General features: G+C 47.6%; 1 long non-coding RNA gene across 1 annotated transcript in view; it reads left to right on the top strand.

Annotated features, from left to right (window-relative positions):
- Positions 1-19,067, top strand: part of LOC144095606 (uncharacterized) — a 47,203-nt gene that overhangs the window by 2,737 nt on the left and 25,399 nt on the right. Inside the window, exons 2-3 of the long non-coding RNA XR_013306743.1 lie at positions 1,036-1,277; positions 12,505-12,577. This is a non-coding gene — a long non-coding RNA (uncharacterized LOC144095606). The remainder of the gene's footprint in view (positions 1-1,035; positions 1,278-12,504; positions 12,578-19,067) is intronic.

Here is a 19,067-nt window from a genome sequence, read left to right as displayed (position 1 = left end):
GGGGATCGTCTAAAGTAGTAAGCTGGTTAACTATTTTTTAATAATTAACTTTTTAAATAATAGTTAGGCACCTAGTTGCAATTAAAGATTTGTAGCCCGTCGTTATTAATAGCCATCTCAGTTTTAGAATTTAGAAAACGCGATTACCTTTGGTGCTGTGGCTAGAAAATATTTGGCTTTTTGACTAGTTACGTGCACTGGGAAAGTTGCATTGCCCGCATGCTTTTCGAAAGCGCGCATTTTGGCACGATGCAGACAAATTTTGTTGAGCCACAGCACCGAGGATAATCGCGTTTTCGATATTCTAAAAACTGATATGGATATTACTATCAACCGGCTACAAATCTCTAATTGCAACCAATTCCGTAGGTGTGATAGTTGAAAAGTTAATTATCAGAAATTAGTTAATCACCTTACTTCTTAACACTGTTCACCGGCTTTCTGGTGTCCACCAACACTGGTAATACTATGCCACAAAAGCCATATTTTTAGTACGAAAATCCTATTTTTTTTTAAATTGCTTACTCTTCCCTGAAACACCGGGTATAAGGAGATTGTGGCCAAAATCTAGACTATGATAGTCAAATCTTGTTCTGGAGGGAGGGTGCACTGTCGGCTCTGGTCGCCGTACCCCAGGCCTGGCTATTGATTTTTATCGACACTCGGATTTTTTTTTAATCCGGTGGAGAATTGCGGTGGAAATAAAATTCAAACCGCGGTCCACTTCAGTGCAAGACAGGTGCTCCACCTCTTGGCTATTGCTGCATCGCGTACAGATACTCTCCTAGAAAAAGGCGCCGAACAGTGAGGCAGTATCCAATCGTGTACTTGCGGCCGCCATAGCGTCTTCTTTCATCCAGCGTTTCTCATTTTGCAGCAGCAATCTGAATGTTGGCCGATCTTGTGCGCCATCTGCCTGCCTTTCCGCTTCTTGGGCTCCCGAGCGTGCAGCCCTCACATGCTCACTTGTCAGCAGCTAGACGACCAGCGATCACCTACGCTAAGTGCGCATCTGCTTTCTTTTGTTCGCAGCAGATAAACCCAGTATCAGAAGAAGAGTGCCGAACCGTCGCTTTCCGAATTCGCCGCTGTCCGAATTCGCCGCATGCTCCGGGTATCAAGGGGCGTAGTCCTGCTGAAGTGCTTGGGCCGGCTGCAAGGAACCCCTGGAAGCTACAAAAGCCGAACCTGTCACTGGATCTGCGGAGTTAGCAAGAGCGAGACGGCCAGTGAACACCCACGCTAAGCGCGCATCGGCTTTCTCTTCCTCGCAACAGGTTGGTGTTCTTAAAATTATACTTTATTTGTTGCGCGCTCTTCTCGGCCGATCTCACTGCTGCCAGCCTATGTCTTCTTGTAATGCTACCTTGTGGAGAACAGTATGGGTGCACTCTGTGATCAGCTAAACGATTGGCTCAAGAGAGAGTGCAAGAAGATTAAAAGTAAACTTGAACATGTTGTAAAGAAGGAACTGAGAGATTTTTTAAAAAAAATCCTTGAAGACTTGGACTTAGGTTTGAAGAAGATGCCGAAAAAAACATTTGTCTCGATAGAGAAAATGAGGCTCTGAAAAAATCGAATGAAAGTTTGGTGAATGACTGTCAAAACTTAAAAACGGAGTCGAGGAACATCACCTGAGGATGACTACCAACGAGCAAATTTCTCAAAAATGTACACACCGAAATAAAGGGAGTAGTCCAGGTGGTGGGAGATGAGAACGTCACAAAGACTATTATTTGCCAAGACTGGAGCACTGCTAAATTAGCCGGTTACGTCGGACCACGTCGAAGCAGTTCACCAAGTGGAAGCTCGCAATGAGGGCACCTGCCCTAATATTGTAGTCCAGTCCAGGAACCGCCTCAACCGTGACTCGCTCCTTGAAAGAGCTAGAAAGATTCGCTTATTAATGAATGATATCCCTCACACGTCTATCTCCCCTGTCTATGTGGATGAACATCTCTGCCCATCTTTGAAGCGTTTGTTGGGAATAAGAATTGAGGATACGAAAACTAGTGAGTGGAAGTCTGTCTGGACAAAGGTCGGAAAGTACTAGTACGCAAGGATGAAGAACCTAACATACTTCATGTGCGAAGCGCTCCTCATGTGGACAAGATTCTAAAGATTTCACATATCAGTCGCTGTGCAGTAAATCAGCATCCTAAAATGATGACACACTGTGATGACTTGATCAAGATTTTCATCTCTGAGAAAACTAAAGGTTTCACATATTTTCATTTAAACATGCGATCAGCACGTAATAACTCATCATTTACAAGTGTCATGGCAAATTTTCAAGTTTTCCACTATATTGCTAACGGAAACTTGATTCACGTCTGACATTGATGTCAAGATGAATGCAGACTACATAACATTCTTCCTAAACCGGATAACCAGACATGAGGGTGAGTTGCTAATGCACATAAAACGATTGAGTGCGAATTCTTCGAGACGTTTTCTTTTTTTTACTAATGACACTGAAAGCCTTGATCGCTGTGATGTACTTTCCACTTGATTGAAGTTTACCGGCCTTTTTTGATTGAATTTGAAATTTACTAATTAAGCAAGCCAAAATACACTGACATTCATCCTCGGTGATGATTTTAATTTAGGTGTATTACATGTATCAACATCGCAGCAACATTTTGAAACAATATTTCAGTGGCAAGACTTTGATGGTGTAATCAGAACGGTGACATGTATAACGCCTAATTAAACAAAATTGCTTGACCTTTATATTACGAATGTAGATCCAAGTTACGCGATAAAGGGCGTTCTTACTACACATATCAGTGACTGTTTTCCTCTTTTTTGGTTAACAAATCTTATTCTGAGGTCAGAAATATATCTTATTTTGATCTCAAAGTGCGATATTTCAAAATAAATTAGAAACATTTCTTACCAGATTAAGTGACACATCTCAGGATATTGTATATGTCTCACAGATGTCTGACGAAGCACACGAAATTTTTTTAGCTTTATTTAAGGAAGCCTACAAAAGCAAACGAGTCGCGAAAACGTTCAACAACAAGCCACTGCCTTCAAATGATAAAAACATAGATAATATTTTTAAACGATTCTTGACACCATGCAATCCTGCAGATTGTGAACTATTTAGATAACATAGAAACAAAATTAACTCTTTGCTACGTAATGCAAAGCGCAATTACCTTTTGAAGTTTTCCTAGTCTGAACCCCGCCACGGTGGCTGAGTGGTTACGGCGCTCGGCTGCTCACCCGAAAGACGCGGGTTCGATTCCGTCCGCTGCGGGCGAATTTCGATGGAGGTGAAATTTTAGAGGCCCGTATACTGTGCGATATCAACGCACGTTAAAGAACCACAGGTGATAGTAACTTCTGGAGCCCTTCACTACGGCGTTCCTCATAGCCTGAGTCGCTTTTGGACGTTAAACTCCCCTAAGCCATAAACCATTTTGCTTGCTAGAAGCTCTCATAAGCAGCTAGGCCCTAGACATGGATGATGCACTGACATCGCACTCTACACGGGCCTCTGGAATTTCACCTCCATTGAAATACGACCGCCGCGGCCGGGATCGAACCCGTGTATTTCGGTTCAGCAGCCGAGTGCCATAAGCACTGAGCATAACCACTGTAATAGTTAGAAATAAACTGTATTATGCACTTTTTTCCATCCCGGCATACGGGAGTGAGAGCGGCCTGCTTTAAGTAGTGTAGGAGAGGTGGACTGACTTACGACGAGCAGCTCCGAAGCCTATGAAAACGAGCGACTAAGGGTTGCTTCTGCACCTACACCCCTATGCCTCCTAATACCCCAGCAGTGGCTGAGAGCCATCCCTCTCTCATAATGAAGGCTGTATTCATTCATTCCTCGCTGGTCATCATAGCTGTCTCTCATGTAAAGGGGGGCCTAAGCCTTTGTCAAGTGAACTTGCTAGTTTTCACTTCTTGTTTGAGCCTGCCTCTATTTCTCTTATCAAAAAATAAACTTGATTTGATTTTATTTGGTGACCGCGAGCTGGCTATTCTACGTGAGGCCTCGTTGCAGGGCTGAAAAACAAAAATACTTGGACCTACACACCTACAGACTTGCTTCCCTCTGGCAGGCCAAATGTTGTTACTTTATTTCGCAGGCAAATTAGAAGTATATTGTTCATAGTGAAAAATAACAAATGTTGCGATGATTTCGAAATATAGCAATGAGGTGAGGCAGTAGAACAGAGCACAAGCCACTGCGTCGAAAAAAATAGACCACAATTGAAGCTAATAGAGCGTGCGGCCCAGTCTTGCATTGACGCATTACCTGGCCTCTGAGCCTATTCTTCTACGTCGCACTCAAACGCCTCCACGTGCAATTTGAGGCGGCGGAGTTGCTAGCCGAGGAGAGAAGCTGCTTCCGTGACGTGCGCTGCACGGCGGATCCCAACTCCGGCGTTTTGTTCGCACTCGGGCCCACACCAGCCGTGCTACAGCTGGCCTTGCTCGCGCTGTTTGGTGTCTAGAGCACGTTCGGGAACGTCAGTCGGGATCGTGCAGTGTTACTCGCAGTGCTGGGAAATGCAGGTGTGACAGGGCACCTTCTGTGCTTCTTGAGGGACGTCCGAACCATCATACCATGCGAAAGCGAATTGGACCCGGGCTCTCCGAGTGCCTCTCTGTGTATGCGGGCATGCCGCACGGCTGCATTGTTCCCGTTTCATTTCAATGTTCTATATTGGTGGCGCAAGGGTCCTTCGCGCCGACAAATGGCACCACGCCTGCATCTGAATTTATACCGACGGCATTACCACGCGGCTTCCCTGGCCGCAGGAAGAAACGACTCACTTGACAGGATGCCTCCATGAGGCCCTCAGTGCTGACGACGCCGGGTTACCCAGCCTCTGCTTACAGCTTTGCGCAGCCAAGTTTATGCCACTTGCATTGGCAGGCACGTCAATCCCTCGACCAATGCCTCTACGTTTGTCCCGTGCTAACCATGAGCCAACTGCAGATGAAAAGGACCATCGCCGTCGTCCTGCACAAGCTCACCACGCGTGCCGGGGGCATCTCGCAGCAGGCCGCGCTGCGGCTGTACAACTGCACAGCCGTAGGTGGCTCTCTTTCTGCCCTGCCGCTCGTCACGCTGCACGAGACACGGTGCACGGCGCTCAAGCTAGGCCCTTACGCAAATGTCTCCCAGTGTGCTGGCACGCTGCCCGAGACTGTAACCTGGCCCTTGCAACTCAAATAGCTCAGCGAGAGCAACTGCCATCACCACTTCCTCCCCTCTACCGAGAAATTTTGCTTTGAAAAATTGTGCTAAACCCCATTTTTTTGGCGACAAAGTTCAGAAGTGATTCAAATGGGGCCGCCCCCTCCAACAGTGACCCATAAGTCCGCCCCTGGTATGAAGCGCCTTCAGAGCTCTTGCACCAGCACAACAGCTACCGCATGGGTGCTGCACTCCGAGAGTACAAACAGCTAACTGGCGCCACGCCTGCTGTGGCTCGTCCCGCCACGCATAATCGCAGGTGCATTCAAAGGTCGTCGCCGTCGCGGAAAGCGCAGCCCACCGCTATGCGCTGTGATGCAGCTGACCGGAGCCTTCGTCGACGCATCTCGACGTCATTCGTGTCGATGCAGGATATTTCGATCTCAGCGGCGGCAACCATCACCGCCTCGCAGCTGCACGGACCACTGCACGCCACGTACCCTGCTCTTAAACCACGGCGGAGGTACTGCACACTGTACTGTGTACACTGCACGCTGTGCGTCTCCCACACCACGCTCAACCACATCCAGATATGTGCTCAGTGTTCGCCGCTGTTGTGTGCAATGCGCGACCACATAGAGCGTCTCGCTCAACGAGGCTGTGCATTTAAGGTGTAGTGGATGCCTGATCACTGCGTCACTGCGGGAAGTGGGTGTGCCGAAGAACTCTCCGCCATCGCCCAATTACTTCCCACTTGCGCGAAGGAGGACGTCACTCTGTGATTTTGGGCCATACCTCGTAGCTCGTCTCACAGTTAGCTGAATGGTCAGATATGAAGACGTTTCTTCGTATCTGACCTAACATGAAGTGCGCACTCAGGGGAGATCATAAATAATTTGCATGCTGTTAACTGTAATTACGAAAAAGCAAAAGAAACAGGGAATTGCCGCAAGGGAGCTGGAACTGCTGTCTTGCGCGCGCGAACACGTAGTGTTAGCCCACTGTTCAACAGCCCCTACGTCAACAGGAGCCTATAACTGGGAATTCTTTTTCGTTGCCATGAAACTTCTTTTACTTGCTACGAAGCGCTCTTTAACCTGCAGCTGTGATGCGGCCATCGGAGAAGCAAATCACATGCCCACGTAGCGACCACAGGCACAACAAAAAGGTGTCAATAGAGCGATGTTCAGTCGCTGACAGCTTTTGGGGTAGTATATGGAGTCACTTTAAGACTTGCAACGGTTTTCCAATAAGGCCTGCAATGGCGGGAACAATGTAATCGTGCTCTCACGCTGGCTTCTCTGTGCGTTTAATGGTCTCTCAGCCTTTGCTTTAGAGCCTCCTGTTTCCTTTTTTTTTTAGCGGAGGCAGCCCCTAGAGGAGGAGTCGTCAGGAGGTCCTCGACAATTCACGCACCCCGGAATGTTTGCGCTCTAAGTCTCGCCGCCTTGTGGCTCTGGGCCTCTTGGGTAGATGCTCTCGTTCCTGGTCCTCAAGAGCGGCCGGAATTGAAGTTGTTTTCGTAAAGATGATCGAACCGAAACTTTTTTTTCAAAATAACCGCTATTATTAAAATGAGGAAGAGCCATGAAAGAAATCTGGGCATGCAGGTGTGCCTCTTGCGCAAAGAGATACAGGGTGCCGCGAGCGACAGGCGAGTCCCCTATTCACTTGTGCCCAAAGGTCATGCTTGACCATATCGTATGCAGCACGGGGGATTAGAACCCTCTCGTCTATTGGCATATCGATGTAAAAGATGCCATCATTTACGCTGCCGTGCTGGTGAGGACACCTGCCACGAGAATTTCGCTAATTCATCGTTAATCCACGAAACGCAGTTAAAAGTCTTCCAGCTTTAAAATGTGCCGTACGCATTTTAAAGCTTCCAAAGCCCAACGACAACAGAAAATAATATGGGTTTTATGCATATCTGCGAAGCTACCATGCAGGGTTGCATAGGAGATTACAGACATCCTGAAATACCCACTATATTAACTGGGTTTTAATCTGTCCATTATTCGCATTTCCTCCGCCCACCCCAACAGAAAAAAAAGGAACTCTCACGCATCAAACGGGACAAGTACTCCACTGTGAGAGTTTGGAGTGGAGCTTCTTTTTTTTTTAACAAACCTACCTCTGTATCCCGGCGCACTAACCCATCATGTTATTTTCTTTTAATAGCACCACTGCTGTGTAATGCCCACCACAAACAAGGTTTAGAGTGAAACTCTTAAAGGATCGTCACAAGCTTTCGCGGCGGTGGCGGCGGCGACGGCGGAGCGATCTTGTAACCAGAGCATTTGTCGGAGGGACGCCCGAGGGTGGCCGGCCACAGGTTTTCGTAGACAGATGGTGGCGGCTATATAAGCGCGGCTCAAACGCACGGCACAGTACATGCGGTTAGTCATTCTACCGCGATGAGTGAGGCAAACGAAATAGCTAAACGTGCCTTCCGAGCCCAGGCTCAGCAACGCCGGCGTCAGGATTAAGCTGTACTCACGGCAAAGCAGAAGCAGCTACAAAAGCGCGACGCGAGAGGTGGCCGCGATGATGACTAACGCGCCGCCGCTAATGTATGTAGAGACAAAACTTAACGAGCTGCGCGGCATGACGCACGCAGAGGGAACAAACTGCACAATTAAAAGGCGGCGAAGGAAACATGTGGCAGAATACATTCGGACACTTCTTCTACTGCGATGAGCAAGGCAGTTACAGCTGCTAAATACGCTGCCAAACGCGCAGTAATATCAGTTGCGCTCAAAATGCCATTATGTCACGAGCAAACGTCAGTGAATTTTTTTTTAATGTTATTGTGAGAGCAGCTCTAGGATTACTTAGCCCGTTGAACGAAAACACCGCCGTCGTCAGAAACCCGGAGCAGAAACGCTGCACGCAAATAACGCCATCACCCCTCCTGGAAGTTCCACCGCCGCCGCCCAGGCAAGAGAGGGAAACACTCCTCCTCGCAATGCGGAATGCTACCCTCCCCTTCAGAGAAAGGCAAGTCGACTTCCGCAATGCCTGGAAACAAATTTGGGTTTAGATTGGGGGGCACCACTCCTCATCTCTGGGGTGGCTATACAATACCCCTCTGTCGGATTACAAAGCAGACTACGCTCAAGATAGGAGCGGCTGGCTCAATTCACCATATCCATCCACAACAATGGCGTGTCACCTCCGCGGGATACGCTCGGAAATGCGATCCGGCACTGTCGTAGCCTTGAGAACGCGGCTAAAGATTACACAAAAAATAAAGCCACCGCCGCCAACGTCAGTTGGCCTTCAGCTTTCGGAGAGTGAGGTTGCTGAGCTATGGAGTCTTCATCGTCTGAAGTTGAATCGCTCGCGCCTGCATCATCAGGCGAGGCAGAAAAGCGTGGCCGGAGGCGGCAGTTCACTGCCGACAAAGTACGAGACCTGCGCTTGTGTACAGGAATCTGCCTTGGGTTCTACGCTGCGGCACGTCCGTGCTCGTCGTTGGAGGCTTCAATCAGGACGCACGTTCAGCGCCAACGTTCATCGGCGCGATGCGTGCCGATCTCAGCATAAGACTCGCTCTCCAATAGATGCAGTCACCACTTCACGAGGCACCGGAATCAACTTGACGCTCGAGAACATGCCACGCGCAGTGCACGAAGTAAGGTATACGCATCGACGTACTACTCCGATCACAAGGTCATGCTACTTTCGACCAACTTGGTCCTGCAGACGCCGTCGCCGGATCCCATAGACGACGACGACGACATCCCCCCAGAGTATGGTCAGGAATTCGCCTACGAACCCCGTGAAGAAATGTAGTGTCAACATCATGGCGCCATTCGGAGAAGTGCTGCCATCGCTCGGCAAAGGAGCGTCATCGTGCTGAAAAGTGGTGTCATCGAAAAAGAACACTCAGCGCAATGTGGGGGAAGCACTGCTTTAATGTTAACTCCGCAAATAAAACTAAGCTGAGAGATCGCACTATGGCCGGTTTGTCGTCTAGCGTTGTCGCAATCTTATAAGCAGAACATTACGCTCGGAAAATAGCGTAGCAGCGCTAAACTCAGCAACATTTCGCCGCATCGTTAAACTCAGCCGCATAACCCAGTGACACAATCAGCGACAAGTACCGGTCTCGCGTTTACACCTCATAAGAATTGCTTAAGTGTAGCCATATTTTTTTTATTCCCTTGATTCCTGTCTTTTCTAAAGTAGCATACGTGGCTATCTATAGCACTGCACGAATGCGCAAATCTTAGACGTCATTTAATTCTCATCATTCTCCTGCTCCCCTTCTCCATTAAATATGACGCACTAATCACGTTCAGCATAGCCGTAATGAAAAGCCATAATGATTGAGCTCGCGCTAAGCGGGTAAATAAGCGATAGAGCGCACACCCGACCGCACACAATCTGCTTTCGCTGAGCAAACAATCCGCTGAACGAATCGAAGCCTTTTACTTTATATAGCAGCACTGAGATGCGCGCGTCGGGTCTGCGCAGACACTCCAGCAGCGTTGCAGGACAGATGCGACAAACAAACGCAGTCAGCCATAGTGCAAGTTGTAACAGACGGCATTCAGCCCTCGGATGCACGGCGGGCGGAAGGGGACCTGGGACGGAGAGGGCAGTAATTTTATCTCCCCCACCCAATATGTGGCCAAGTAGACAGCCACCCGAGATCGCAGACGGAAAAAATGCAACACGCTTCAATGACCCGGACGGAAACCGCTGCGCCTAACCGATGCCTTTCGTCGCAATTCACGTCTCTCTCTCCTTCTCTGCTTCACTTCGGTTTCTCCATCCTCAACTATGCGGCCGAGATAGCTGGCAGCCGCACGAGCCTCAATTTCTCATCGAACAAGAGGTAGCTAATCCGTCTATAATATATGGTATTCTTAGTCATGATGCTGCCTGTGGCGCCCCTAGGACATGACAACAGGATAAGAGCAACAAATACTGGACGAACGCAACCACATAGCCGATCTGTCCACTATGGTCGCAGTGTTGATAACTGCAGGCGATTTCAACTCCACGAGGCGATATTTTCAAACATGGAACTTCCAGAGACGTACATCCCCCGTACACCCCCTTTCTTTTCCTGCGCCCTCACCCCTTTCAATAAAGGGGACCTCCAAATCCCCGGAACATTATCGAAGTTTGCAATAATACATTGCTCTCTCCCTTTATGGGGCTGCGGAATGTGTGTAAATACATAAAAACACCGACTTCAAATCTTTCTCATTAAAAGTTCAAATTTCATGGTTCAATAGCACCATTTGAAAAGATATCCCTATGGTCATTTCGACTTGGCGAGCAGTTTTTAAGCGCATGCTTCAAATCACCCTACCTTTTACGCAGTCGCACATTAATCTGCGATACGCACCGCGAATGCTGTTCTCCCGTCTAACGCAATATCTTCGAAATGTGACAGGGACTCTAATAAAATGTTAACGTTCCTTCCAGCGACCAGCGGACGTTTGATCGCGCCAGTGATCCACAAAACATGAATTGTTGCAATTCCACTCATTTCGACCGTTTGTCGGCTTTGGCGGGAACTACAACGTAATGATTGAAAAATTTGGAAACCAGGGTTTTCTCTTTTTTTGCGCGAGCGAAGAATATGCGCTATGATCATCGCTGTGGAAATGGGAGCAGACAGGTCCGGAAATTCAATACGACGCGAGAGAGCGCCGTCCGGTGACAGCTCATAAAAACCTCACCTGCCTCCTTCGTACTAACGCGACGCTGACGTAGGGGAGTTGAAAATCATCGCTTCTCATGGATGTAAAAAATGCTGACTGTAGGAGCAGCAGCCACAAAATGATCTCAACGTAAATCTTCAGGCAGAAAGCTTTGCGCGTTGGAGCCATAGAGCGCAGAGAAATTACAAACACTTCGCAAGAAGTTCTAAGGCGTCAAAACTTTCTTAACGCTGCAGGGTATCCCAATGAACTGAATACCTAAAGGATTCATTGGTGATGTAGGTATGTAGTACCCGAAATGAACCAAGAGCATTGTTACACCTGCAAATTGAGCAAAAAGTGACAACACATAGAGTGTCGACAACGCTCTTGTTTTGTCAGAGCTAAAGTGGTGCAAAAAAGGAAAGAGAACAAAACGACTGCTTGGCGCTTGGACGGGGGTTTGTTAGAGAAGTATGCTCTGTTCTAACTGCGCAGTGTCATTGTGCTTTCGCCTGCATTTTTGTTATTTGTCATCTGTTTTTTTACAAAGGTCCCACATGTGTTCTTCCCTTTTTATTTTGCATCAGTACTGAAAGGAGGTTTGTAAAAGCGGGCAGGGAGAGGGGTAACTTACTGAGGAATAAACGAAGGACAGCGCGAAGAACGCACAGTTCGGCGCCGATCTCGTGGAGCGCGCTTGCTCCACGCATTATCTCCCTTTACACCCAGATGCGCGTCCGAAAGGATTCAACGCAATTATTTTTCTTTATTAATTCCCCTCGCAAAGATGTAATCAGTTTTCTTTTCTTTGTTTTTTCCGCATGTCCAGTAATGTTCACTGCATTTCATTTGAGAGAGCTGGTCTCCATGTTCATGTACCTCGCCATCCAGGGCGTGGTAACGAGCTTCACACCAATCTCATAACCTGGCACACCACTAGAACACTGCCTTTACCATCAAGGTTTTCGCTCAAACGATCCATCCATCTGTAGTGTACCCCTGCTTGAATCGTTCGCTGTGCAAAACAAGCGATCCATTAGTGCGCGAGAGTATCGCACTGCAGTTCTGTCACTATAATGCGTATACCACTAAAAGTGCACTTATGAAGGTTCCGCAGTACTCCTTACGCTGATATACGAGGATCTGACAACTCTTTCATGAGTTTCCAAACTTAGAGCAACGCTTTACTGCAAATTACTGACAAAGTAAGATACGCTATCAGCTAAGTATAAACTCACTGAGTTTTACACATGTGAGATGTCAGTACATAGTATGTTCAGGTTACAAATGTGCTTCAATACTTCGCTGAGCGGACACTTCCACCTCTGCTGCTGTAACTAAGAGGCAAGCATTGCTGTGAAGTGCGATCGAGTCTCACGACTGTGAATGAAAATAGGTGCAGCACCTTTCGTGAGGAAGTTACGAATAGCAACTTGCCTGCATGCTTCGCGTTACATCTTAATAGTTATTGGCGTCAAAATGCACAAAATACGATGCTTTGAATCTAGGCATGGGAAAAAGAAAAAAATATCAAATCAGATAGTCTGCTTGTCAACCCTGCACTAGGGAAAGTAAGATAAAACGACGTCCACATCATTAAGTCGCAAAGTTTGAGTCCCTATTCTCGCTGCTCGCAGAAGGGACACTATGCTCCGACTTTTTTCTTCCCAGCTGACTGCGGTAATCAGAGGCACCGCAAGAGGAACGCCCTCTCTTGGCAACAGAGGAAACGCGCCAAAACAGTGTGAGTATAGCTACTCGACCATGTCCAATTGCGTTGACCCGTTTCTATAAACACGTCGTGCTCTAATGCCTGCCTTCGAGAGTACACAAAGGACATAAAAATGGGAAAAAGCAGAGAAATGCACCCCTGGACGACACAATGCACAGGAGCGGCCGTGTGCATCCTATAGCGTTATCTTCCCCTCGCTACGCGATACACATGCATTTGTTGCGAATGGGCAAGACTTATGGGCAGCTTCGAGCTATCAATTCACTCGTTGGGCTCAGCCACAGTGACCATAAGCACCTGAACCGAGCACTTAGCACGCAAAGTTATCTCGCATGCTTGTGCTAATAGGCATTATTGGTTACCCAACTAGCTCCCTTTTTTTGCTATCTTTTCTTTTCCTGCTGTGCATAGCCTACGAAAGGTTTTGTGCAGCTAGGTTTCGTCAAGAGTCATGATAAGGCCGATTTGAGCCGGAGATATTGTGATAGCGTGTAGACGGTCGCTCCTCTACTTTGTTGCGCCCAGGAGATTGTGCGTGCTTGGTGACCATCGGCGCTGTTCTTTCCTTGTCGTATTGCACAAGCGAGACGACCATGCTGACCATTATCGCTTGACAGCTTCACATCTGAACAACTTCGGTGCGAGGAATGGCTACGAACACGAAACATCTTCGCACACTCACGAGTCGCGTTGCGTGGACCCTACGAAAGACACGGTTCAGCACTCCAGACGGAACACTGGAATGTAGTTGGCACAGAATTACCTTTGTCGTTGAGGGACTAGAGCGTGGACGTCATAAACTTGAATTGTGAGGAGGGAAGGAAAGGAAAGGTTTTCTGCAACGACAAAGGTGAAAACAGTTAGGCAATAGCATCAATTTCCCACCCCTATTATCCTCAATGCCTGCAAATAATGTAGTACGCATCAAACGCATATCTCTGGCGGTAGTTGTTACCACCCAACTAAATTTATAAATAGCGTCACTCAAGAGCCCGAGTGTGAAGAGCCAATTCTGTTACCTTTCACTTTTTTTTGCATTTTGAAACACAGCACATATACAGCGATAGCCTACAATTTGATTTTCTGTGGGGAAACTAACCGAAACTTCCACAGTCATCTGTTGTCAAAACAAAATTGTTATCAAGATGGACATCTACAAGATGTCACCCGTGAAGGAGGGGGCTCTCCACTATGTTCGGCCAGTGGTCATGAGATTAGATCAGCTGGGCGTGGGAGCGGGCACTCTCGTAAGAGATAAGGTAGAGCTGCCACGGCTACTTCTTGGCCAGGGGTACGGCGGGAAGCCTGGGAGTCTTTTATGGGCCACTTAGTTGAACCAACTGTGTTCTTCAAAATATTTATCAATAATATCAGGGCAATTTCCAGGAGTTCAGTGACTTCTTATCTAAAAAATAAGTTTGTCTCTGCACTTCGGGATGAAGATAAATGCACAGTTTTATTACTAAAATGTCCACAGCTAGCAATTATTCGCCGGGTGCATAGAGAGATGTAGTGGCGTAAGATTACAGGCTGTCTCTTCGTCCGGAGTGGATTTTTACATGAAATGCACTGCAGAAAAGGATTTGCGGACTTTATGACGGGTCATACATTTTGGCGGCTAGCAGCACTCGGGCCTTGAGGTGTCTCCTTCATCAGCCATTTTTCTTAGCGGGACAGCGCACTTGCCTTCCGTCGCCGCTTAACTTTGGCGTGTGCCTGACCAGCGCCGGCGACACTGCAACCAGTAGGGTGGGCTGATGCAACCCCCTGTGGTATATTTCCTTCGTTAGTGTCAGTGGATGAGGACTTGCAATGTTCTGAAGGTCCACTGTTTAGTGTTTGAATAGAGAAAATTGAACGCCGTGCACCAACATTCAGGGAACACAAGTACACTCTTCACAATCGACAGCCAAAGAGCATGGTTGTGTTCCGTTTATGTAGAAGTGCTTGATCCTGGCCAGACACCGTGACCAGTTGACCCGTGAAATCATTGAAGCAGCGAAGATCACTGCATTGGAAGGTAAATGTGTTAGCGAGCCGTCGTATCTCCCTGTCCAAAAGAGAGCTGGCATTCTTAAGGAACGTAAATCGCTGCTTTTTCGGGGCGCGTGCGCCTGTTTGTCCTTTAGGGTTTCGTTTCGCCTTGTTCACCTTCGGTTTCCTTCAGTCTGAAGTAAGCACCTGTGTTGTGCGCCTCTTTCTTTGTCCTTCGTCCTGTTCGCGCTACATGTCATGTATCAAAATACTTCCGTCGCCTATTCCGCTGACTGAAAAATTAAGAGGTATCGTCCTGAGCGACAGGAAGAAAGTAATATACCTCGGCAAAAGCTGCCAATAAGCACTATTCAGCGAAGGCATGCACTGGCGCAAATGCGTTTGTCAAGAGACGGTGTCCGAACGACGGCAGTTTCTGCGAAACAGTTACAGTTCTACCACTAAACGAAAAGACTCTACGCCTTTCGGGAGCACCATTCACACTTTCGTACATATGTGTATAGACAGACACCTTACTACAAATTTGTTTTACCCTAATGTAGTTATATGTACCGTGGCTGATTAGGAAAGGCCATCTTCTCAAAACATTCTCATGCAAGTACGTTTCATCAATAGCCAGAATTTGCCTCGTTCGCACATTGAATAGTTCATCACTATAGCCGAATCAAGATAGTCTGAGAATGACGTCGGCCTTTAACGTACGAGACTTAAAATAATTCATTAATCGCACCTCTTTAAAGGACAGCGCGGATAAAACTAGTTCATTTTAAAAAATGGACGCACAATGATCGAAAGCAAAGTATTGTTCGCTATTAGTTAAAAAATTGCTTTGTGCGGACTCTGAATAACCTCAAAAACTTGTAAACAGTCGGGCTCATATCTTTACTTAGGCGTCATTTCTTTTAACATCCCGTCCGTGCATAGTTTGGCAAACCGCTAAACTGCATTCCGCTTCGTAGATATTGTTTAAAAGCTCAGATCATGATCCAAGCAAATACGCCTATATCTTGGCTCTCATGGCACGCTTCTATTGCTAACACATGAGCCGAAACGATAAGACAGGGAAAGGTATCAGATGCAGGTCCATAACTTCACCCGCTATTATTTGAATAGAGCCACGAATCCGGGCGCAGATTATCTCACGACGGGCTCTTCAATGCCGCCAAATTTAAATGCAGGTTCAAGATAATAAAAAGACTTCGCACGTAGACTGCTAATGGGCTTCTTTCTCTAAATATTACTTGCCCCGCCAGGCAAATGTTAAATGGAAATAAACTACGAAGGAAGCGTTGTGCTTGTCCACATTAACATTTTTCCCCGAATTCAGACCGTGCAATAAGAAAAAAATGCAAAAGTGTGCATAAAATTTAAAAATTGCTTGGACATAAAATGTCCAAGAGAAATCAAAATTAGCATTACGATCAATTGAGCCTCTATAGTAGTGCAGTGATAGTTGCGCTAATTAACGCCAATTTAACGCTTATTTGAACGATCGAGCTTTTTTCCGCGACACTCGATCGCTGCATAGCCCATGGAGATTAATTTTTAAAGCGTACAGACAGGCTTATATTTCTTGCCCTCTGATAAATAGGCACAATACATATCTTCCACACTATAATTCAAAGTTCGCATGAGACTAGCTTTCAAAACTGTTTGGAGAGGGGTTTTTGAATCTTACAGAAGAATAAACTTTTGACAAATAATAAAATGAAAACGAAGTGAAAAAGAAAGGGTTAAGTGGTTCACCAGGCGAATAATAGCATGCAGTTACTACCCCGTCGGAAGAGTGAAACGCATGTTCTCACAAGCATTATTCTTCCATTTCATTCCACTGTTGCATGGCATGTGTGCAACTGATTTACGGTCATTCGCTTGTGGCGATTACTTATGACGGCGTGTTAATTAAGTGAAACTTCAACCATATAACTCGGTTCGGGCCAGAACAAGCTGAAGGCACTGCCAGCGTTCGCCGCACGCCTGCGCTGTCGCTCCGAAGGAAGAAAGGCACGGTTATTTGATATCGCAGGTGTTTATTACCTATTAAGCTGCATTACAAAATGATCGCTACCGCGCAAAACACAGTAATGACAAACCAAATGTGGCGACACTGACAAACCTAGCATGCCCGAGCTTCCACCTTGTCTGCATTACAAAACACTGCACTAAACACCAGACCTCAGTATAATCCATAGCCCAGGCGCAGCTCCCGAAACCGGGCCCGCGGCATCCGGCGCTCTATGCAAGGACTACACACGTGTGACAGCAGAGCTAAGGGCGATCGCTGGCCGCACAGCACAGCATAAAAGAGGATGTGGAATTCGCGGAGCTCATTCAGATGGCACAGGTCGCACGTCGATGGCTCCTCGCGCGTCGCCATTGGCGATGGACGGCGGTGACGGTGAAACAGCCAAATCAGGTCCTCCCGAAACTGGAGCGTCAGTGCCGCACCGGCGGGAGACAGGACTCCGTTCGGGCCTGGACTCGAGCATAGCACATACTAGGTACGCGCGCTAAATCGCCCGCGTTCTCGGTCCCCCGGCAAAGGCTGCGGCACCGAGGGGCTGCGGCAAAGGCTCTACGCACATTTCTGCTGCCCGAGTCGTCCGCGGTCTCCCCGTACCTTTCCCGCTTGCGGCCTCTCGTCGAAACAACGCCCCCAAATGTGGCTCGGGGCTACCCAATGGGGACGACGCGAAGTCGAAGCGGGTAGAACGGAAGGGAGGGTCATTTACAGCGGTTCTCGAAGGAGCTTCTCAGGAGGACAAGGAACGCGGCCGCCTACATTCCGCTCGCGTACAACCCACGGGGGGTCTCTCGAACGAACGAAACGACAGCAGCGGGCGCGCACTCGGTTCGCTCAAGCAGTTCAATTCCCACATCCTTCACTGAACATTTACGTGCTAACGTGAATCATTCTCGTTGTTCTATATACCTGAACCTGAAAAGGGGATGGATTGATTTTTTAAAGTTGACGTTCCTATTTTATCCCGAAGTGATAGCACACAGGACAGTAGCACAATATACTGATAGCTTAGCAGATGTATTCATCCAACTTTCAAGAACCTGCACGATTGTGTGATCTCGTTTCGAAAAATGAGCGAGAATGTGGGCAAACGTACCACATGGGCCCTCGTAGTAGAGAGAGAAGTTAGCAAAGTGTACGGGTGCTCGTATTGAATAGTAACGTGTGTCAAAAACAGCGTAGACCAGTGATGCCCTGTCGCTCAACTTCTAAGTTGTGGGAGGTGAGGCTTTTGGCTCCTTTATATCATGCACTGACTTTGAAGCGTGCCGCCACGCCGGGGACCTGCTAGCATCAGTTTATATATCATGTCCCAGAGCTCTGCAGACTCGGAAAGTGTTTTCCGTACCGCAAGCTTCTTCATCACCATCGAGCTCTGGCCACTGCTCCTTGCAGTGTACGCTAACTGCAACAATTCTAACTGTTTCACTCGTTAGACAGACCTAGTGCCGTCATTTCTTGCCCTAGCAATTAAAAGTTAAAAGCGGTTTTGCAAATCCAGGGCATGAGCTACATGGGTCCCGCTTCAATCTGCAAAGGCGTTTCTAATGTGGTAACAATAAAAGCCTCATCGGGCAGTTCATTGGCTCGAGAGAAGAGACGTCACCAGGCGAGATAATTCCCATTGGTTGGAGGGTAGTTACGTCATTTCCGGTAAAGGCATCAACAGTGCTCCTCTTGACCTCTCGGGCGCAGCTGCCTATGCGGACGGGCAGAGGATCCGGAGCACCCCGCCCCTCTCTGTGACGTTTGCAGGAGCCAGCGGCGCTGTCAACACTGGAGAAAATTGGAACAGCTTCTGATGCTGTCTCTTTGCCAGCACGTAATGTAATTAGGATTCTCTGCGAATTATTTTTTTCTTTAGCATGGTACTACCCTTTTTCCTCATTGTGAAAAAAGAAAAGGTTTACTATGATTGTGGCTTTCATGTCCTGGATATAAAACAACCCATTCTGCCCTTATTAAGCTGCCGCGATGGCACAGTGGTTATGGTCCTCGGTTGCTGATCCGAAAGACGCGGGTTCGATCCCGATCTCGGGGGTTCTGTTTCGATGGAGGTGAAATGCTAGCGGCCCGTGTACTGTGCAATGTCAGTGCACGTTAAAGAACCCCAGGCGGTGAAAATTTTTCGGGCCCCTTTACTGCGGCGTCCCTCATAGCCTGAGTGCCTTTGGGACGTTAAGCCTCATAAACCAAACCAGACCAATTTGCCTTTTTGTGCGGAAATATAACCTTTTGGAGTAAAACCTTTGAAACTGGCGAAAAATCATGGAACTGTGCACCTGTGGCATCTTCATATTAAGAAGGAAGGCTTCAAAGAAAGTTTCATACGGGCGTATTGCATCGTCTACTCAAAATTATAATACGCTTCTCTCACCGGTATAATGTGAATGACTAAAATAGCGAAGCTGAGAACATGCATCGATTGCTGTTGGGCTAGTTGGTCTTCCATGATCTTCGACGAACGAGCGCAAAAGGAGAACG

Source organism: Amblyomma americanum, chromosome 1, assembly GCF_052857255.1.
Source record: "Amblyomma americanum isolate KBUSLIRL-KWMA chromosome 1, ASM5285725v1, whole genome shotgun sequence".
Lineage (NCBI taxonomy): Eukaryota > Metazoa > Arthropoda > Arachnida > Ixodida > Ixodidae > Amblyomma > Amblyomma americanum.
Note: the sequence above shows the minus strand (reverse complement) of the source record. Positions and strands in the feature narration are given on the sequence as shown.